Genomic DNA, 23,017 nt, shown 5'->3' with positions numbered 1-23,017 from the left:
AATGTGTTAAAAACTAAGGTGAATGGATTTACATTGGGTTTTTTTCCCCTTGATGATTAAACAGCAAGGGGAAAGAACACTATATATATATATATATATATTATATAATATATATATATATAAATATATATATTATAAAATATATATATATAAATATATATATATTATAAAAAACATAGTTCGACTTGTGTAGTGGTCACAAAAGCCATGAGATATGATATTCTGGGAGATTATCTTGCTACAAGTGAGGAAGGTATAAACAGAAGCCAGGCTTTAGAATTTTCAAAATAGAAGTCTTCAAGCCAAGATATTTCTAGTTAAAAGTGGTGATTCTGCACATAAAAGCTAGTCAGGTGAGGATAGCCGCTATAGCGTAATCCCAGCACTCAAGAGGCAGATGAGGAATACTTGGGGCAGCTGGGTAGTGGGAGGGGCCATATACCATGTGCATTCAGTTTGGTGAGAGAGCCTGCGCCAACATATAAGGTAACGAGCAGTTGAGAAAGACACTGAACATCATCTAGCCTCTATTCTGGATACATACCTCACAATAACAAGAAGGAATTTTTTTAAAAAAAATAGTAAGACTACAGTCTGCGTTTAAATACAAAAGGAACTGGAGTTACCTTAAAGGTGCTCAACAATTTAATGAAATTGAACTTGCCTTTTTGAAGTGGCCACTCAGTAAGTTGAATTGCTGACAAATGCCATCAAAAACAGATGTTATTACAAAGCATGGATGTTGCTCCATAAATACTGAGTATTAGGAATTTTAGCCATCAAATGTCCCCTCAATAATAGTTTAGGAAATGAGCTAATTTAGTAAATTAGAAGTTGTACATTCTCCTCCAGAAACCACGACTTCACTAGCCCTAGGTAGCTAACTAGGTTTCTGCATCAGATATAATTTCCCTCTTTTTTGAGAGGGTTTTAAGTCCAGTTTGAGAGCTCTTGGATGCTATAAAGTATGTGTACCGAGTCTGCACCCTTAGGGTTATAGTTCCATGCTGGTCGTTGATGCAGTTCATAGGTGTCATAGCTGGTTAGGACTGTTGGTTGCTACCTTCCATTGGAAGCTTACGATGAAAGCTGGTAGCAGTACAGGTGATATTCCCCAAGAGGAGCACATCAGTTCGTTGTATGGTGCCAATTCAGGTCAGCTCAGGCATGAAAGAGGGACTTGGGAGGGATTAGAGGATGGGAAAGAAAGAAAGAAATGTAATTATATCATAAACTTAAGAAAAGAGGGTACTTTAGATAGAGAAAAGATGATCTGATACTATAAAATAGTTTCAAGGAACCTATTATTTCTAGGAACCACACTACTTTATCCAACTCTAATTGTCAGACTATGCTTTTATATCTATGTTTTATAATTAACTCATAAAATTTGAATGTCTGTCTTAAAACAGACAAGGAGAACTTTTGCAAATGTAGAGAGAGCAATGGATCGCAACCTTCTTAATGCTGCAGTCCTTTAATAGTCCCTCCTGTTGTAGTGACCACCAACCATAAAAATATTCCATTACTGCTTTATAACAGTAATTTTGTTACTGTTATGAATTTCAGATATTTAATATGCAGAATATTAGATATTTAATATGCAGAATATCATATATATGACCTTTTGGAAAGGGTCTTTTGACCCCTTGTGACCCACAGGTAGGGAATCAACGAGTTGGAGTCTCAGATAGATTGTGTTTCTAATTCTTCAACCGTCTCATAAATTTTCTGTTTCTCCACAGTACTGTGGTTGAAATTATCTCAACTCGGCAATTCACACGAAAGTGGAAAACTTAAATATTTCACCACAAATGTGTCTACTCTGATCCACACTTTCATGACTCTCCAACGGTATAGCTACTCATTGCTACATCAAACTCATTCCTACTTCTTTGTAACTTTTACAGAGTTCAAGATCATGAGTTCTTTAGCCTGCTGAAAGTTAAACTATTAAACAGTAGAATCCCAAGAACCACAGATAAAACTCTTGACCTCTGCTCTGATTACTTTATTACTCTTGCCTTTCTCCATCTTAATATTTCAGTATATACAATCTTGATTCAGAGACTTCCAAATACGAAAAGTCTCCTTAATAATTGAGCTTACTATATTTTGCAGATGTCTAAGTCTAAATTAATATACCCTCATTTTCCATCTCCCCAAAATACATATTTTTGGTAAAGATTTATCGTGTGTGTGTGTGTGTGTGTGTGTGTGTGTGTGTGTGTGTGTGTGTGCAAGTGAAGTGCCTCTGGAAACCAGAAGAAAGTGTTTACTCTCTAGAGTTGAAGTTACAGAGTATTATGAGCTTCCTGACAAGGGTGTTGGGAATTAAATTCTGGTCTTCTGGAAGAGAATCAACTGCTCTTAAACACTATCTTTCCAAACTCTGGCATCAACTTTTGACGTATAAACTGCCAGCAGAGATGCAATAAGTTATGAAGAACGAGCATAAAAGACCATTAAGTAAGAATGTGAGGCTACTTAGTGTATGAAAAAATCTAAATTACATTGGCCTTGACCATCACAGTTATTATTTTTAACTTTGGTCTATTGATAGTAAAGCTTTGGGTTTTTTTTCCCACTTTACTCTTTGGGGAACCCACCACCCAGCTCTCAAACAATCAGAGACTTATTTCTCTTATGAATGTCCAGCCTTAATTTGGCTTATTTCTAGCCAACTTTTATTAACTTAAATGATCCAATCTATCTTTTCCCTTTGGGATTTTACCATTAGCTATTTCTGTATATCATTTTTTTAACTTTTTATTCCGTGTCTGACTGTGTGGCTAGATGGCTGACCCCTGGCATTCTCTCCTCCTTTCTCACTATTCAATATTCTCTTCCCAAATTTCTCCTCCTATTTATTCTCTTTTCCTGCCCTCCCCAACTATTCTTTCTCCTCACTAGTCATTGACTGTACAGCTCTCTATCCGACCAATCATGTGTTTTAGGCAGACAAAGTAGCACAGCTTCAGAGTTAAACAAATACAACATGAATGAATGTAATAATCTTTGCACCATTAAACAAACGTTTCAAAGCATAAGCAAATGTAACACATCTTCAACTAACAGTCTATAACAATGCTCCAATTTAAATATAGAGAAACAAAGAATTTATTCAGATTCAAGTAGCATAAACAGAGTGAAAACAGAGAAAATTCACCATCATGCAAAATTCATCCAACTTCTCACATGTCTCTCAGTCTCCATTGTTCATAAGCTGATTCTATTTTCTATGCTCTATTCATCATTTATAATTTTCCTATAAGAAATGCTTTTCTTTGACCTGTAATTTGCTCATTTCTACCAGTACAGTCTCATAAGTTCCTATTCTTTCCAAATGGTTTCTAATTCATTAATATCATTATTTACACAATGAGTCAACAAGTTTCACCATGTTGGATATCATACTGGATTTCAAATCTAAAGCCTGTAAATATTCCCTTTTTCTCTCTGAAGTACATAGTGGCCTTCTCCCTGTTAATTGGAAGTGGGGAAGTGATACAGGCATCTCTCTTTCCTGCCTAAGTCAAACGGTCTTTATTTCTATTAAACTGCATTGAGATACCATAGTCTCTTAATTGGCATATGCTCATGCCTCACACAGACATGCAGGTGAAGGGATGCATGTAGAGGGATGCTCATGGAGAGGTACACATGGAAGGATGAGCATGCGGAGGGACACACACTAGGATGCATCTCACACAAAAAATTAAGTTTCAAAATGAGTCCATACAAAATATCAGGAAAAATAAAGTAGTAAAATTCAACATTTAAGCATTTATTTTTTTATTAAGAAAAAAAGCTGTAAACAAACTTTTTTAGTAACAAGCTTTAACATAACAAACACTGTATGTGTCATTCCAATAGCCAGCATAGACACATCCTGAATGAGGAAAAGCTAGAAGCATCTCTGTTGAGGAATGGGAAAAGAGAAGGGTGTTCACTGACCTGCTCTAATCTGCTCAGGGTTGGAGTCGCACCTGATCCACCAGGCAAGAGACCACTCAAACTATAAAGGGCACAAGTCCGATTGTCCCTGTTTCCAGATGAACTAATTCTACGTGGAGAAAATGCTAAACATTTATCAGGAGTCATTACAACTAATGAATGGATTCAACAAAGCCAGGATGCACTGTAACTCTTCTGGTAAGATATGAGGAAAAGAGAATGGCCACCATTTATGGATTCAGATTAGATGAAGAACCACAGTGCACCCTTTATCCACGAGTCTCCGAAATAATATTATTATTTTATATTACTCTCACCTTAATTATATATTAGGAAATGAGGTCAGGGAGTTTAAGATTATGTAAATTGTAAAATGGCCTGTTAAATACACAGAAAAATCAGTGAATATGCAAATTTTATAATCAAGATTAATTTCTACTCAGTGGGTACTTAGAATAAACTTTCTGAGAATGGTATATTATCATGCAAGCAGGCTAGCTCTGCTATCTCAGCCTGGACTCATTCCCAATTAACTTTATATGATGTGCACATTATGCAATGTATGAATTCCATTTCAGACTAAAATTCAATATTAAGCTATCAAATAAAGATGTTATAAATATGCTAAATATGTAATAATTTATTTGTGTCATTAGAAAATCAACTGTGAGCCAGGCAGTGGTGACATGCATCTTTAATCCCAGCACTCAGGAGGCAGACAGGTAGATCTCTGTGAGTTCAAGTTCAGTCTGGGCTACAGAGTGAGTTCCAGGACAGGCTCCAAAGCTACAGGGAAAGCCTGTCCCAAAAACCAAAAAGGAAAAAAAAAAGAAAAAGCAGAAAGAAAGAAAGAAAGAAAGAAAGAAAGAAAGAAAGGAAGGAAGGAAGGAAGGAAGGAAGGAAGGAAGGAAGGAAGGAAGAAGAGAGGGAGGGGGGGAGAAAGGCAGAGAGGGAGGGAGGGAGGAAGGAAGGAAATTAAACTGTGAGAGTAGTTTCTCATAAAATTAAGAAATACTGTGAAACTTACTATTTTTGCAAGTTTCATCCATGATCATCATATGGCATTGTAGGTAATGCATTAAGAAATAATGCTAATGACAGCTTGTCTGTCTCATGAACTGCAAAACTGACAGCTAAATAAAAGTGTCCCTTTGGGGATGGAGAAACGTCTCAGTAGTTAAGAGCACTTGATGCTCTTGCAGAGAACCTGAGCTAAGTTGCCAGCACCCACATCCAGTGACTCACAACCGGGTACTTGCATCTCCGCCCACAGGGGATATAATGCGCTCTCTGGACTCCATGAATATCTGCATTCGCATGCACATATCAGCTCCCATGGAGAGACATACTTAAAACCTGAAAACTAATTTTTTAAAGGAGAGTATTTGAAGAAGTCAGATATAAGATTTTGTTACTGGGGATATTTTCATACTCATTCAGATTGTTTTGATTAATGGCAAAATTTCCCAGACAGATGTAACTAGAAAAGGAATGTCATCACAAAAGGAGTTCATCTCTGCACTCACGAACTACATTTTCAGGTCTATGAGGTACATCTGATTAGGAAGGCATTAATTGAGAATGTTTAATAGTAAGTAACCTAAAAATGAGAGTTGAAAAAGCTGTTACTGTTTAATGTAAAAATACAACTGGATATATACAGATTATATATCTCATATTCTGAAATTTGCCAGTATTCCTCCCGGGTTGCATGCATTACCTACAATTAAGAGTCTATTGACATTTTCTGCTTTATTTGACTAAAATATTCTTTTGTATCAAATGTACCCTGAAATTGTCTTCTGATTCCTAACTTTGCAAGAAAGTGAAAAGATTGCATTATTGGATCTTTTAATTAATTCGGTCTGGATTTTAGTTCCATTAACCATTGAAAGCCTCTCCAACGTAACTGGGTGTATTTCACTGGGAATTTTAGACTAGACACATGGCTTTCACAACAGTTAATGGTATTGCACACTGGTTGCCCACCTGCCAAGATGAGAATCATCTCACAGTGTTCCACGACTTTTTCCGTTCTCCACTTCCTACCTGCACCGCAAAATTCTAACAAAGAAATTACTGGAACCATTATCAACCCATGCTTTATAAAAAGAGAATGAAAAGAAAGAAAATTGGCCAGAGAATCTGTTCTCCTACAAGGAGTTGGATCCATATGTGGCTTGGAAGCTAGTGTTGAAGTCAATAGCATGTAAGATAACTACAGCACACTCATAAGCAACACAGGATGCAGTGTGTTCAAATTTTGGGAAGCATTCCTTGTAACAAAGACAAGATACAAACTATAATCTCGAATTAATATTCATTTTCTTACCATATATGAAAATTCCTCTTTTTCCCTTTCTTATCCTTCCCCAATCCCCTATGAAAATGAAGGGTAATTTCTTTCCTGAAACCCTGGAAAAAGGAAATATATGTGCTGAACATTTGTTTTAAGTTTTGCAACTTGACAATTTGATGAAACGAAGAAATACGTTGAAAGGATGGAGAATTTGAAAGTGTATTTGCTAGTTCCGGGAAGATATAGTAGTCCCTAGACTACGCTCTAACTGGCATGGTGGAGTCAGTGCTGGCATTCTGTCTGCAGTACCCATGAGGCCATCATGGAGGAGCACTTTGCTGTGTCCTTCTCCTGCAACGCAGTTGGAACATATGCAGATTCCAGTTGTCCTAGCAGAAGATCTGTCTGCTAACTAGACCCACTAGGACTTACAAACACACTATCACTCCATCTAAAACCACAATTTAACATATTTTAAATGGGTTTCTAAAATATGTGTCATGACATTTGAAGCCCACCAAAACTTAAGATAGTGAATATCAAATACTTTTCTATTGAACAGTTGTGCTGTATGGAGTATTAGCATGTCTCTCCAAGATACAATACTGATTTTGCAATAAAAGGTGCTTAGATGTTGTCAGCGGCATGCTAATGTGTGTGTCGAACACTGAATTCTCATTGTGCTTATTGATTGAAGTTTTATTCATAGGCAGAAAGTTATTTGTGAATATGAGTTCCGCACTCTGGAATGGAATGCATTTTACTTTTTCCTTTCTGTCAGTAAACTCTGTAAAATATCTGTGTGATTAGTGGAGCCACTGGATATGTATTCCTTTCCAAAATACAATTAGAGTGAGCGCTGGGATACAAGTCAGAAGTGGGACATTTGCATAGCTTGCACAAGGTCCTGGGTTCAATCCCCAGTACCATTAAAAAAAACATAAAATATAATTATAGGTAATTCATGGAGAATAAAATATACACACCTGGACATCACTGCATGTATCTGCAATACTTTATTGACAGCAGGTATGGAGTCTATAGTACAGTAATTTGTCACTAAATTTAACCAGCTTAAACAGAAACTTCTAGGTCTATGAATGCCAGGTTCTTGTTAGGTCATTTATTTAACCTGATGAATGGAATTTAGGAGGAATTAAAATGCACCCCACTAGCTTCCTGTTAAGAACTCTGGGACAGTCTCCTTTCCAGAGCCTGCAGGATTCCCATGCACTTTAATGGTGCCTCCCACTGATCTCAAAGCAGAACAAGTAGTCCTCTGAGTAAATTCCTTCTAAACTGCACAATACATGTTTTTGGAGAGCTGCTGTGGACAATGAACCTTTTAAAACTGAGGAATTTCACATGAGCGCATGAGATCTTTTGAGCATAATGTTGGCTATATTTTTAATGCCCTTTGCAGGAAGAAAATATCTGGCAATAACAATAATGGAGTGATGTGTATAGATTTTTAATTCTAATACTCTCGAAGGAGACTCACACACATACTTTTTTAATGTAAGAAAAAAACATAAAGAATCTACTTTGCTTCATTAAAAGGTAATAAAACCTAGGAAAACAGGGGAAATGGTATTCGTAGCTAGAAGCTAAAACTTTTAATTCAGGCTTACTTGCACTTGAGATTAGAATGCTCTAGTTTACCAAAAAGAAATGTATCTACAGTGCTGAGGGTTGGTTTAGAGGGCCCATGCGTGAGGCAAAGTCTGTACCAAACACACTTGGAAGACACGGGTTTAATCCTCAGCACATTTTGTGTAGAAATTTTCCACAAAAATAGCAGTCATCTGATGACATTGGAACACTAAAACAGCTCAGTGGAAATGAGATGAAGGAGGAAGAACAGCTCTGGGGAAATCAGGAGGAAAAAACTTGCCAAAGTCAAATTGAGGCAGCTGAACATTATGGGTGGAAAGAGGAAATCCTAGGGACATTGTCAGTTACAGACAGGCACAGTCTCACTGTGAATATGGAAGGGCCAACTACAGACAGTCACAGTGACACCCTAAACATGGTAGTGTCAACGACAGGAAAGATAGCCACAGTGATACCCTGATTATGGTATTGCTCATTCACATGACAGAGACCACAATGTACACAATGACCCTGGCAGTACCATCAACAGGACCGACGGTAACAGTGCCTACCATGGCAAGTACACAGAGCACTTATTGGAACTTACTCTGAATTATTATCTAGATTCTGAATATTTGAGCTATGTGGAATCAAATTTCCTTTGTTCATTTGTTTTTCTTCTTAATCTTCCTATCAGAAGAGTAAATGTTTGTTTTTAAGGTAGGCTAGGAATCTGGAAAACATGATCCCAATTCTAGTTTGAGCTGATTGTGTACAGCAAATAAATCCCAAGCACTCATAGTACTTCATAGTTTCTCATAGCTGTGTAACAAGGAAGAGTAAATCTGAGTCAAAGTGAGACAAATCCTTGACTACTGTGGTTAAATTTACCAATGCATTCATTGTAAAGGGACAGGACTAGGACCAGAAATTTTCTCTAAGCAAGCTTGCGAAGCTTCACATTGGTCTCTGAACAGGTGACAACTCCCATACAGCTGCCAAAGAACAAGGCAACGGGATCCTTTCGCTCTGTGGAAGGGTCCTTGGAAAACAAACTAAATCTTCAGTTGGAAAAGGCAGAAAACAAAGTAAAACAGAAGTGTTATGATGTCCTGTGAGCCACACTTGAAACTGCTGGATAGTCGTGTTCTCAGAAAGGTCACTGAAGAAGCCCTGAGACCCTTCACCTCTTCCTCATGCTAAACATCTCTTTGTCATTTATTTGTTCCATTATCTCTGCTTGAGGAGCAGTTGCTACTTTATAAATGTTGCTCAAAGTCAACTGGAACAGCCTGTAGATAATGGGGCCATAAACAAGTGAGTTAGGTATTTCCTGGTTGGAGTTGGTCATTGAGCCACTTTTAAAACACCACATACACACACACATTGGGTAATGTAATTGTTGTGTTACAGGTGAGCAAAGGAAAGTTGCTTTGTAAGAAGTAAATTTTCATCTTCCTGGTGATTTGCTTTGGAATTTTTATTTCAAATTGTTTATTGTCAGAGCCCTGGAGCCAACGCTCCTCTTCCTAAAAGTCTTTCACTAAAGGTGAGCATCCATATTTCACTCAACTAACTCTGGAATCAGAATTTATGTGGGGACTAATTTTCTGCATAGGCAGTACTTTCTATGTGAATATTTTTTAAAGAAGTTTCTGATTATTCTAATCTACAACTAATTATTTTTCCCCAGTCTGTCACCGAACTTTCCCCTTTGTGTCATTGGTGTCATCAGATACAATTTAGATAATTACCAGCCAGTATCACTGTGAACTTGTAGGGAGAAAATAAGCTATTCTTGAAATGTTATTCATTCTAATGGGTCACCTAGGTCAAAATTGGGAAATGTTTGCTGGGGATTGGACTGATTGGTGTTGTTGCATTCTAAATAGTTAATGCAATTTCCTCACTTAAAATTTAATTAACATCAGGATTTAGCACACTGGAGAATCTTTGCGGCACATTTCCAGTTGGCAGTAAATCCTCGTGCCCTCCCTCCCGCTTAAGCAAATTATTCAGGATGAAGTGCCTGGATGCTGACTGGTCATTTCCTTTGTTTCTAACAGAGTGAGTTTTGGCTCCAAGGTTACAAGGTCCAAGTGTGTATCAGAGAACAAACATTTGGAAGAGAGAGACACACCAATAATACAATAAATTTCAAAGCTAAAGTGGGCCTCTGTTTTCATAGGTCACTATATTTTTCTGTTGTATTTCATCAAAAATTGGTCAATAGTCAACACTTATTTATAGTTAAATGCTCAATCTGTGAATGATCCATGTTTGCTGAAACCATACACATGCTTCTTTGATATTCTAGCATTTCAACTCTTTCTCAAGGCAAGATATGTTTTCAAATCACTAAATAGTTATAGGTAGGAGCCACATATAGACACATATGTATATGTCATATGTGAAGATGTGGACAATATCTACATGCAGATAATATGCAAATATATACATGTGTGGATAGGTAACTAAACAGATGTAGACTGGACTATGTGAACACATGAGCAGATATGTACACATGTATGTGTATACATGTACAAATATATGTAGTAGGCACATATGGGCACATACGTATATGTATGCATGTGCAGATATGCATTCAGTAGCCACATGTGAATAAGCACACATCTTCAGATATGGGAATATATTTGAGTGCAATGGAAAAAATCTCAGGTGGATTCCTCATACCATATTTCTTTTTTACAGGATCAAGCAGATGCTTTGAAAGAATGATGGTATTAAGAATCTCCAAGAGACACTTGAGAAGTCAGGGAGGATTATTTCCTATAAAAACTGGCAGAGACAGTGTACTTGATCTAGTTGTTTTCTCCATTATTTTATATTTGATGTCTGATACTAATTTTGTAAACAAAGAAAAGATAATTTTACAAAATCCACTTAAAATGTCATGGTTTTCCAGAGTTCATGTTTCTAAAACATTATTCCTTCATGATACAGTGAATATTGGGGAAGAGAACGTCATAGAGGTCTGAAATTATCAAATAAAATACCATAAACTGTGTCTCCAAAAAGTATATTTTGTTCTTATGTGGGTGAGTGTAACAAGAGCCGGATTATTTTACCATCTTGAAACCCATAGCAATAGGACACGTATCATCTTTCCTGAAACAGATGATGAAAGCCATGCCTGTGGGGGTTGGGTAAGTGCCCTGAGTCACACCAGAGGAAGAAGAAAAAGCAGACTCAAAAGCTTTTCAAGTAGAGGAAAGAACTTAAAGTCCAGGATGGTGCATTGTTTTGTGAAGGGGGAAATAATCCTCAATAAGTCCCGAGGTCGATGTAGACATCTTTCTTGTTACAATGATGCTATGCTGCACAGAAACAACGTGCACCAGAAGGGTTTTCTTTAGCTCATAGTGGGGACGAAGTTTAGGTTGTTGTGGTGGGAAATATATATTGAACAGATTCTTGAAGGTGGGAGATGTGGCAAAGTTCTCACATCATCAATGGGAAAGAAGAGAAAAGGAACAGAAAGAGAGCCAAGCTATAAGCCTCAAGAGACTTGCCCACAGTGGGCATTTTCCACCCCCCAGGGCCCACACTTCAAGTGATTCATAACTCTCTAAGCAATAGCATCAGCAGAAACCAAGTACTCAAAATGTGACCCTGTATGGGATCGTCCAGATTCAAACAATGACATTCAGTAATCAACACATCAGACATGCTCGTTGTTATGACAATATTATCAAACTCACTCAAAACTCTTCATGAAGGAAGAATAGGTGGGTTGCAGTGAGTACTGTGCACAGTCTATACATTCCTCAATCTCTTTCAAATACAAGGTTGACTCGTATTTTCTTTAGAGTGGGGCAAGTGATTCATAGAGAGTTTAGAAGAGTCTTAAGCAATGATCTTCATTATGTCATCCCAAGTGGAGATAAACTTTAGACTCTGAATGTCATCTCTCTAAAATGGCATTCCTTCTACTTTGACACATACATATGTGCATGCGCGCGCGTGTACACACACACACACACACACACACACACACACACACACACACACACATTCCTAAAACTTATGTCGACAGAGAGACAACAGACTGCATCATAGTACATCAAGTCCTAACATAAAATCAAACTAAAATTTTCCACTTCATCCCTACCTTAACAAAAAGAGTGAGTATTTTTTTTGAATGAAATTAGTAACTTTAATTTAGCAAATGCCATCAGAGCCGTGGGTATGTGGGATGAAGCTGAGCAATTCCCTGAAGAGATAGCATTTGAGATTTAACTTGCTGGTAAATGTCAGCATGCTTTGCTACTTCTCAATTTACATTATGTTGTCAAAATTACAATGTCCTTAAGCTTTGGTAAATTAAATTTCTGATTCAGGTTTAAGGGTAAACCTCTGTTATGAGAAGAAACCTCTTGAAATAAACAGAAGTGGGTTCAAAGCAGTTTTTTTTCCCTTGAATTTTTATTTATTTGAGATTTTTATTTTTTTATTTTTTTTAAAGTAATTTTATTAAATTATAAAAGTTTCCATTTACACCCCTCTTCCCAACGCCCTCCCACTCCCCCCTCCCTCTCCTCCTCCCTCTTTGTCCCTAAGGGCAGTCAGGGTTTCCTGCCCTGTGGGAAGTTCAAGTTCCTCCCCCCTCCCTCCAGGTCCAGGAAGGTGAGTATCCAAACAGACTGGATCCCAAAAATCCAGTATATGCAGAGGAAACTAGTCCCAGTGTCATTGTCAATGGCTTCTCAGAAAGACTCCAGGCCAGCCACATTCAGAGAATCCGGCCACCTTCAGAGAATCTGGTTGGATCACGTGCTCGTTCAGTCGCAGTCCAACTGGCCTTGGTTGGATTAAATCCGACTCCTTGTATCAGTGGGTGATAGCATCCCTCGCAGTCCTTCGTCATTTTCTTCCTCCTTCTGTTCCTCATTTGGATCTTGGGGGGCTCAGTCCGGTGCTCCAACGCGGGCCTCCGTCTGTATCGCCATCCAACGCCAGATGAAGGATCTATGGTGATAAGCAAAATATTCATCAGTATGGTTATGGGCCAAGGCCGGTTCAGGCACCCTCTCCTCTGTCCAGAGAACAATCTGGGGATCTCTCCTTGGACCTGGGATCCCATATATAATCAAGTTTCCTGTAAACTCTAAAATGACTCCCTTAGTTGAAATATATTCTTCCCTGATCCCATATTCATCCTTCCTCCCTTCCCCCCATCCCGGTCAACCGAGCTTTCTCCATTCCTCCCCTACTCCCTTCTCTCTAACCCTCTCCCCTTCCAACAACCCTCCCACCCCCCACCATGCACCCGAGGTTAACTGGGACTCTTGACTATTTCCTACCTCCTGGCGGATAGCTAAATAATCTTCAGCAGGTTCGTCTTCTTATTTAGCTTCTCTAGGATCACGAATAATAGGCTCAAAGGCCTTTAATTATGGTTAGAATCCACTTATGAGTGAATACATACCGTGTTCCTCTTTTTGGGTCTGGCTTACCTCACTCAGTAAAGTGTTTTCTATGTCCATCCATTTGCATGCAAAATTCAAGATGTCATTATTTTTTACCGCTGAGTAAAACTCTAATGTGTATATGTTCCACACCTTTTTTAACCATTCTTCTATTGAGGGGCACCTAGGCTGTTTCCAGGTTCTGGCTATTACAAATAGTGCTGCTATGAACATAGTTGAACAAACACTTTTGTAGTATGTTCGGGAATCTCTAGAGTATATTCCCAAGAGAGGAATTGCTGGGTCCTGAGGGAGGCTGACTCCCAGTTTCCTGAGAAACCGCCACACTGATTTCCACAGTGGCTGCACAAGTTTGCATTCCCACCAACAATGGATGAGTGTTCCCCTCATTCCACATCCTTTCCAGCATAGGCTATCATTGGTGTTTTTAACTTTAGCTATTCTGACAGGTATAAGATGGTATCTCAAAGTGGTTTTGATTTGCATTTCCCTGATCGCTAAGGAGGTTGAGCATGACCTTAAGTGTCTTCTGGCCATTCGAAGTTCATCTGTTGTGAATTCTCTGTTCAGATCAGTACCCCATTTTTTAATTGGGTTAATTAGAGTTTTAGTGTCTAGTTTCTTGAGTTCTTTGTATATTCTGGAGATCAGACCTTTGTCTGATGAGGGGTTGGTGAAGATCTTCTCCCAGTCAGAAGGCAGCCTTTTTGTCTTACTGACAGTGTCCTTTGCTTTACAGAAGCTTCTCAGTTTCAGCAGGTCCCATTTATTCATTGTTTCTCTTATTGTCTGTGCTACTGGGGTCCTACTTAGGAAGTGGCCTCCTGTGCCTATATCTTGTAGACTACTTCCCACTGTCTCTTCTATCAGGTTCAAAGTGGACAGATTGATGTTGATGTCTTTAATCCATTTGGACTTGAGTTTTGTGCATGGTGATAGATATGGATCTATTTTCATTCTTCTACAGGTTGACATCCAGTTATGCCAGCACCATTTGTTAAAGACGCTTTCCTTCTTCCATTGTATACCTTTAGCTCCCTTGTCAAAAATTAGGTGTTCATAGGTTTGAGGGTTAGTATCTGGGTCTTCTATTCGATTCCATAGGTCGACTTCTCTGTTCTTATGCCAATACCAAGCTGTTTTCAATACTGTAGCTCTGTAATAGAGTTTGAAGTCAGGGATAGTAATGCCTCCAGAAGTTCCTTTATTGTATAAGATTGTTTTGGCTATCCTGGGTTTTTTGTTTTTCCATATAAACTTGATTATTGTTCTCTCAAGGTCTGTGAAGAAGTTTGATGGGATTTTGATGGGGATTGCATTGAATCTGTAGATTGCTTTTGGTAGAATTGCCATTTTTACTATGTTGATTCTCCCAATCCAAGAGCAGGGGAGGTCTTTCCATTTTCTGGTATCCTCCTCAATTTCTCTTTTCAAAGGCTTAAAGTTCTTGTCAAATAGGTCTTTCACATCCTTGGTTAGAGTAACCCCAAGATATTTTATGCTGTTTGTGGCTATCGTGAAAGGTGATGTTTCTCTGATTTCCCTCTCTGCTTCTTTATCCTTTGTGTATAGGAGTGCCACTGATTTTTTGGAGTTGATCTTGTATCCTGCCACATTACTAAAGGTGTTTATCAGCTGTAGGAGTTCTTTGGTAGAGTTTTTGGGGTCGCTTATGTACACTATCATATCGTCAGCAAATAACGAAAGTTTAACTTCATCCTTTCCAATTCGAATCCCCTTGATCCCCTTATGTTGTCTTATTGCTATTGCTAGAACTTCAAGCACTATATTGAAGAGGTATGGAGAGAGTGGACAGCCTTGTCGTGTTCCTGATTTTAGTGGAAAGACTTTGAGTTTCTCTCCATTCAATTTGATGTTAGCTGTCGGCTTGCTGTATATTGCTTTTATTATATTTAGGTATGATCCTTGTATCCCCAGTCTCTCCAACACCTTTATCATAAATGGGTGTTGAATTTTGTCAAATGCTTTTTCAGCATCCAATGAAATGATCATATGGTTTTTTTCTTTCAGTTTATTTATATGATGGATTACATTGATAGATTTGCGTATGTTGAACCATCCCTGCATCTCTGGGATGAAGACTACTTGATCATAATGGATAATTTTTCTAATGTGTTTTTGGATTCGGTTTGCCAGTATTTTATTGAGAATTTTCGCATCGATGTTCATGAGTGAGATTGGCCTGTAATTCTCTTTCCTGGTTGTGTCTTTGTGTGGTTTTGGTATCAGGGTGACTGTAGCTTCATAAAAGGAGTTTGGCAGTGACTTTTCTTTTTCTATATTGTGGAATACATTAAGGAGTATAGGTATTAGCTCTTCCTGGAAGTTCTGGTAGAATTCTGCATTGAAACCATCTGGTCCTGGGCTTTTTTTGGTAGGGAGATTTTTGATAACAGCTTCTAGTTCTTCACGACTAACAGGTCTATTTAGATTGTTCACCTGGTCTTGGTTCAACTTTGGTATATGGTACTTATCTAAAAAAATGTCCATTTCTTTTACATTTTCCAACTTTGTGGCATATAAACTTTCGTAAGATCTAATGATTCTCTGAATTTCCTCTGTGTCTGTGGTTATGTCCCCCTTTTCATTTCTGATCCTATTAATTTGCAAGTTCTCTCTCTGCCGTTTGATTAGTTTGGATAGGGGTTTGTCAATCTTGTTAATTTTCTCCAAGAACCAGCTTTTTGCTTCATTGATTCTTTGAATTGTTTTCTGTGTTTTTATTTTGTTGATTTCAGCCCTCACTTTGATTATTTCCAGTCTTCTACTCCTCCTGGGTAAATCAGCTTCTTTTTTTTTCTAGAGCTTTCAAGTGTGTTGTTAAGTCTCCAATGTGTGCTTTCTCCGTTTTCTTTAGGTGGGCACTTAGTGCTATGAACTTTCCTCTTAGCACTGCTTTCATTGTGTCCCATAGGTTTGAATACGTTGTGTCTTTGTTTTCATTATATTCAAGGAAGACTTTAATTTCTTTCTTTATTTCTTCCTTGACCCAGGGGTGATTTAGTAGTTGACTGTTCAACTTCCATGAGTTTGTTGGCTTCCTGGGGGTACCATTGTTGTTGAATTCTAATTTTAATCCATGGTGATCTGACAAGACACAGGTGGTTACTAATAATTTTTGTATCTGTGGAAGTTTGCTTTGTTACCAAGTATGTGGTCAATTTTCGAGAAGGTTCCATGAGCTGCAGAGAAGAAGGTATACTCTTTCCTATTTGGGTGGAGTGTTCTATAGATGTCTGTTAAGTCCATTTGATTCAGTACCTCCAATAAATCTCTTATTTCTCTCTTAGGTTTCTGTCTGATTGACCTGTCCATTGGTGAGAGAGGAGTGTTGAAGTCTCCTACTATTAGTGTGTGTGGTTTGATGACTGCCTTGAGTTCTAGAAGAGTTTCTTTTACAAATGTGGGTGCCTTTATATTGGGGCATAGATATTCAAGATTGAGACTTCTTCCTGATGAATTGTTCCTGTTATGAGTATGAAATGTCCATCTCCATCTCTTCTGATTGATTTTAGTTTGAAGTCGATTTTGTTAGATATTAGAATGGCCACACCCGCTTGTTTCTTAGGTCCATTTGCTCGGAAAACCTTTTCCCAACCCTTTACTCTGAGTAGGTGTCTGTCTTTATGGTTGAGGTGTGTTTCTTGTAGACAGCAGAATGTTGGATCCTGTTTTCGTATCCAATCTCTAAGTCTGTGCCTCTTTATAGGTGAGTTGAGACCATCGATATTAAGTGATATTAATGACCAGTGATCGATGACTCCGGTCATATTTTTGGGTAGTAGCGTGTATGTGTTTTCCTTCTTTGAGTTGTGCTTGTGAAGGGTCGCTAGATGTCTGAGTTAATGTAGGCAGTGTTGGGAATGTTGGATTCCTTGGGTTGTGATTTTCCTTCTAGTATTCTCTGTAAGGCTGGATTAGTAGCTACGTATTGCTTAAATTTGTTTTTATCCTGGAATATTTTGTTTTCTCCGTTGATAGTGAACAATAGCTTGGCTGGGTAAAGTAGTCTGGGCTTGCATCCATTGTCTCTTAGTTTCTGCAGTACCTCTATCCAGGACCTTCTGGCTTTCATGGTTTCCATCGAGAAGTCTGGTGTAAGTCTGATAGGTTTACCTTTATAAGTTACTTGACCTTTTTCCTTTGCAGCTCTCAATATCCTTTCTTTAGTCTGAATGCTTTGTGTTTTGATTATTATATGACGAGGGGATGTTTTTTTCTGATCCAGTCTATTCGGTGCTCTGTATGCTTCTTGAACCTTCATAGGAATATTGTTCTTTAGGATGGGAAAGTTTTCTTCTATAATTTTGTTGAGTATATTTTCTGGACCTTTGAAATGCAATTCTTCTCCTTCTTCTACTCCTATTATTCTTAGATTTGGTTTTTTTATTGTGTCCCACAGTTCCTGAATGTTTTGTGATGAGAATTTGTTGGATTTGCTGTTTTCTTTGGTCAGAGTGTTTAATTTCTCTATGGTGTCCTCAGAGTCTGAGATTCTTTCTTCTATCTCTTGTATTCTATCGGTTAAGCTTGTTTCTGAAGTCTCTGTTCGTTTACCCAGATTTTCCATAGCCAGCCGGCCCTCGGTTTGTGATTTCTTCATTGACTCCATTTCAGTTTTCAAATATTGAACTGTTTCTATTACCTGTTTGATTGTTTTTTCTTGGTTTCCCAGAATTTCATTTACGGATTTACTCATTTCTTCAAACTTTTTGGTATATTTCTCTTCCATTTCTTTACTCATTTCCTCATTTTTTTTGTTATACTTATCTTCCATTTCTTTACAGCAGATTTTCACCTCCTGTTTAAGTTCCTCTATTATTTTCATAACGAAGCGCTTAGAGTCGATTTCTTCTATTTCTTCTGGAGTAGGGTGTTCAATTCTTCTAGTTTCGAGCTCCCTGGATTCTGGCGATGTCATGTTGCCTTTCAGGTTGTTGGAGGAATTCTTGCATTGGCACCTGCCCATCTCCTCCATTCTGGATGAAACTCCTCAGCACTTTCTGGATAGAACTCCTCAGCACTCTCTGGGTAGGACTTCACAGCACTCTCTGGATAGAGCTCCTCAGCCCTCTCTGGGAAGAACTCCTCAGCAGTGCAACAGGGCTAGCTGGTCTTCCCAGGACCCAGGAGACAAAGGGCCCGCAGCAGTGGGGGGAGGGGAGGGGTCCCTTGGAACACCAAAGACCCTGCCGAAGAAACTGAGGGGGGAAGGGCTGTGCTCCCTTCCCGGACAGGCAGGCAGGCTGCCCAGGCTAGCACCCACTCAGCTCTCTGGGAAGAGCGCCTCAGCAGTGCAACAGGGCTAGCTGGTCTTCTCAGGACCCGGAAGGCAAAGGGCCCGCAGCAGTGGGGGGGGGTCCCTTGGAACACCGAAGACCCTGCTGCAGAAGCTGGGGGGGGGCTGTGCTCTCTTCCCGGGCAGGCAGGCTGCCCAGGTGAGCAGCCACTCACCTCTCTGGGAAGAACTAAGCAGTGCAACAGGGCTAGCTGGTCTTCCCAGGACCCGGGAGGCAAAGGGCCCGCAGCAGTGGGGGGGGGAGGAGAGGGGTCCCTTGGAACACCGAAGACTCTACCACAGAAGCTGAGGGAGGAAGGGCTGTGCTCCCTTCCCGGACAGGCAGGCAGGCTGCCCAGGCTAGCACCCACTCAGCTCTCTGGGAAGAGCGCCTCAGCAGTGCAACAGGGCTAGCTGGTCTTCCCAGGACCCGGGAGGCAAAGGGCCCGCAGCAGTGGGGGGGGAGGAGAGGGGTCCCTTGGAACACCGAAGACCCTGCTGCAGAAGCTGGGGGGGGGGGGGCTGTGCTCTCTTCCCGGACAGGCAGGCTGCCCAGGTGTGCACCCACTCACCTCTCTGGGAAGAACTAAGCAGTGCAACAGGGCTAGCTGGTCTTCCCAGGACCCAGGAGACCTGAGATTTTCATTTGACAAAAAGAAGTATATATAGTAACACATAGTGTTAGCTAGTAATAGTGACATAGTAACACTTAGTAACATCATTACTGGTATTAAACTACCTCAAACAGCATACCATTGTGTGATAATTTTAAAAATTTACACTAGGGTGCTTTTGTCCACTGACAGACAAGTTATGTCATGGAACCTTGTAAGGATGAGATGTCTTCATTGTCACAATAAAGGCAAGAGGTGACAGGAATGTTATTGGTGAGAGTATTAAAGGATAGGTGCGTGGGTGGGGCTGCCAGAATCAGAATCAAGTTATAGAATTGTTTGTTTAGTCCCCCTGTCCTTAGACAAGTCAACAAAACAAGTCTGTAGCAATTTGCTGTCCTTTGTTATGGCAATCCAAGATGACTGAAAATTCAGAGTTTAAAATTTCCTACTTAAGCCATTTAAAACATTCAGTTGAGTGAGTGTGCCTGTTCTCAATTCTGTAGTTAATATTATTTTCTATTCCTGAATCATCTAATCACTCCAGCCCAGTGCCCACCAAACACTATTCCCATCCTGGTTTCTCCTCAGTCTTCGGTAATTGTGTTCCCTTTTTGCATCTGTGTGTTTGCCTGTTCAAGGTTACTAGGTTAAATAAAAGTCATCCACTGTTTCTTCTTTTCTGCTTTTCTCATTTAACATATTTCTGAGGCTCATCCATTTTGCAGCATATATGGGTTTTTCAATCCTTAAAGCTAAAACATACTATATTGCACACAGATACCATATTTGTCATGGCCATTCATCTACACAGATGGTCTCTTTCTATAGCCCCCTTTGGTTATCATGAAAGATGCTTTTTGGGGGTATTTGTGAGATAGTATCTCGGGTATTTCTGCCTTCAAATATTTTGTACATATCGTTCAGTGCGGGGCGCCATCCTGTCCAGCAGGAATGAACCCCACCAAAAACGAGAATTCCTTCTCTGGTCACATCTTTATTTGGAGCATTCCCTTGAGGAAAATTGGGGGAAGGGACGATAGAGCAGGGACGAGAGAAAGCTTAGAGAGAGGAAGTAGGGTCCCGAGGCATCTGCTTTTAAACGGTGGAGCAGCCTGAACGCTGTCCCGATTGGTCAATGCCACTCTGCTGGTCTGAGCATGTGCAGGCAAGGGTGCAGGCAGGGTTGCTCAGCCCCACGTGGCTACCTCCAAACTGCAGGACCACCTGTGCCTCCAGGTGGCTCCCAACATCTCCCCCTAATTATTGTCTTTAAGAGCAATAAGGCAAAACTATTTTCCAATCTGGTCCCCACCTAGACGCAGCATGCCAAGGATATCTGCTCCCACCCATCCCCAAGGAGGGAAAAGGCAAAATAGAGTCAGAGATAAGAGGTTGCACAGGGTGTTGCTCAAGTCGATGGTGTGAAACAGCTGCTCTTGGCACCGCCCAGAAGGTCATCTCTGCTGTCTCCGCATGAATCTTCCACAGCAGGACACTCAGCATCCACTGGGTCATCTTCTTTATCTCTCTGGTCGGTCTCGCTGGCATCCAGATGTATGTCAGCATTCCTAGAAAAACATAAACAAAACTCTCCTCCCAAATTAACATTTAAGAGTACTAAAAACTCTCAGTGTAAAAATTCAGCACAATCAGTACTGGAAGTAGGCTGGTTTTGAACTTAGAGATCTGCAGGTCTCTGCTTCAAAAAGCAAATCTTGTTTGCCTGTACCAGCAAAATTTTGAATTAAAAATTAAGTGTATAGAATGCAAGAGAAATCCTTTCTCTGGGGGAAGCTGTCACTGGTAGTGTAGTCCCCCTCTATTGTTTAAAAACCAAAGCAGTTGTCACTGGGAATTGAACTCAGGACCTTTGGAAGAGCAGTCAGTGCTCTTAACCTCTGAGCCATCTCTCCAGCTCCCCTATTCAGATGAAAAAACCTCTAGGTAACATTGTTTATTTCACCCGTTGCCAGGGGCAATAGGTAATGATAACCAGGTTGACGCGCCTTTATTATGATAATTAGGACCAGTTCTTTGAGGGAGAATGGACGTCGATCATCTGGCTACTTCCTGCTGACAAAGGGGCGATGTTTGGGGGATAAATGTTTTTATCTGACTGAATTTTTGGCGACAAATGTTTTTATCTGACTGAATTCTTGGCGACCTTGACTGAGGGCGGCAGCAGCGGAGGCGGCGGCCCATTATGGCGCGCTCCGCATGGCCCGAAGGCATGGCTTCGCCCCGGGCCGTGGGCGGGCTCGCCGTTTCACCTCAGGCAATGAACTCGCACCGCCGGCTGTGAGTCTTTTTCAAGCTCCGGCGAGGGGGGGCATCCGCCCACCCGTGGAGGGCCCGGTCTGCCCGCGCGCGGAGCCCCGTTCTCTGGGAACTCATCTCCGCCCGCCCATGATGCTATGGAAACACAGTTTTTCCGCAGAGCCGATTCAGCTCCTCTCTGCCTTCTATGGCGCCGCTGCTCACCACGCAGCTTCCGCCTCAGTCAGGCGAGTCCGCTCAGGTGCTGAAAAAGTCCTCCAAAAACCATAGCCCCGCCAGAAGGCCGGGACATATAGCCTCTGATGTCACACGGACTTTAGCCTGCCCGCGACCTGGCTATTCGCAGGCCTCTGAGGACTCCAGCAAATTTCCCGCCAGCAACTGGTTAGCATGGCCATGCCTCCCGAACGAGCTAGCACTGGAGAGTGCAATTTTGCGTCTCCCTCCTGAGTAGCTGGGATTACAGGTGTGCACCACCGTGCCTGGCCCACTTCCGTGTTTTTAATCAGGCATTACCGCTCAAAGGCGGGCCGGCTGCCGCCAGCACTCTCAGCATGATCAAGCAGCTTGTCTTTCTCAGTCAAAAATTAAAGTTTTTTGTACGTGAGAGCCAGAGACTGAGCTCTCTTAACAAAATTAGGCGAAAATCACCTCCAAAAGCTCTGTGGCTCTTTAAGAACAGGGAAGGCAGTCTTAGAACACGATCACCAGTTGCGGGGCGCCATCCTGTCCAGCAGGAATGAACCCCACCAAAAACGAGAATTCCTTCTCTGGTCACATCTTTATTTGGAGCATTCCCTTGAGGAAAATTGGGGGAAGGGACGATAGAGCAGGGACGAGAGAAAGCTTAGAGAGAGGAAGTAGGGTCCCGAGGCATCTGCTTTTAAACGGTGGAGCAGCCTGAACGCTGTCCCGATTGGTCAATGCCACTCTGCTGGTCTGAGCATGTGCAGGCAAGGGTGCAGGCAGGGTTGCTCAGCCCCACGTGGCTACCTCCAAACTGCAGGACCACCTGTGCCTCCAGGTGGCTCCCAACAGTTCAGAGTACACTTTAAGTTAACATTAAAGAGTAAGAAGTGGAGCTGTTCAAGTAGACAAGCTACTTTCAGTAAGATTTCTTCCAGAAGGAAATAGCAGAAGAGGGGGAAATGTCTGGAGTGGGCAGTGGCATGACTCCACAGCCCTGTGAAATTTTATCTGTCTGGATTCTATTGATATTTTGGATTCCTCTGGTATGAAAGTGATAAATAAGTCATATATAGAGTGACCATTTATTCAACAATTACCAGGAAAAAGGTGGTTCATCCCAATTTGTTGGTTGCTGTTTTACAGTTATTACAATGTCTCACTTCTCTACTTGTCTACATCATCTGGACAAAGAGGAGCCATTGAAATCGTCATGAAGTTTTCCAGAAGAGACGACAACTCTCCTCCAGTAAGAAAAACACACAAATCTATATTTCTTTTTTGTTGCACAAATAAAGCCATTGCTAGATTTAAAAACATACTTAGCAGCAGACATGGA

The 23,017-nt window shown here is 40.5% G+C and overlaps 1 pseudogene; it reads right to left on the bottom strand.

Annotated features, from left to right (window-relative positions):
* Positions 1-21,478: 21,478 nt before the first annotated feature.
* On the bottom strand, positions 21,479-21,656 carry LOC148119165 (Nuclear RNase P; annotated as a pseudogene).
* Between the last annotated feature and the right edge of the window lie 1,361 nt (positions 21,657-23,017).

This window comes from Myodes glareolus, chromosome 18 (genome assembly GCF_982192425.1).
Source record: "Myodes glareolus chromosome 18, mMyoGla1.1, whole genome shotgun sequence".
In the NCBI taxonomy this organism is placed as follows: Eukaryota; Metazoa; Chordata; class Mammalia; order Rodentia; family Cricetidae; genus Myodes; species Myodes glareolus.
This window is presented reverse-complemented; position numbering and strand designations above follow the sequence as displayed.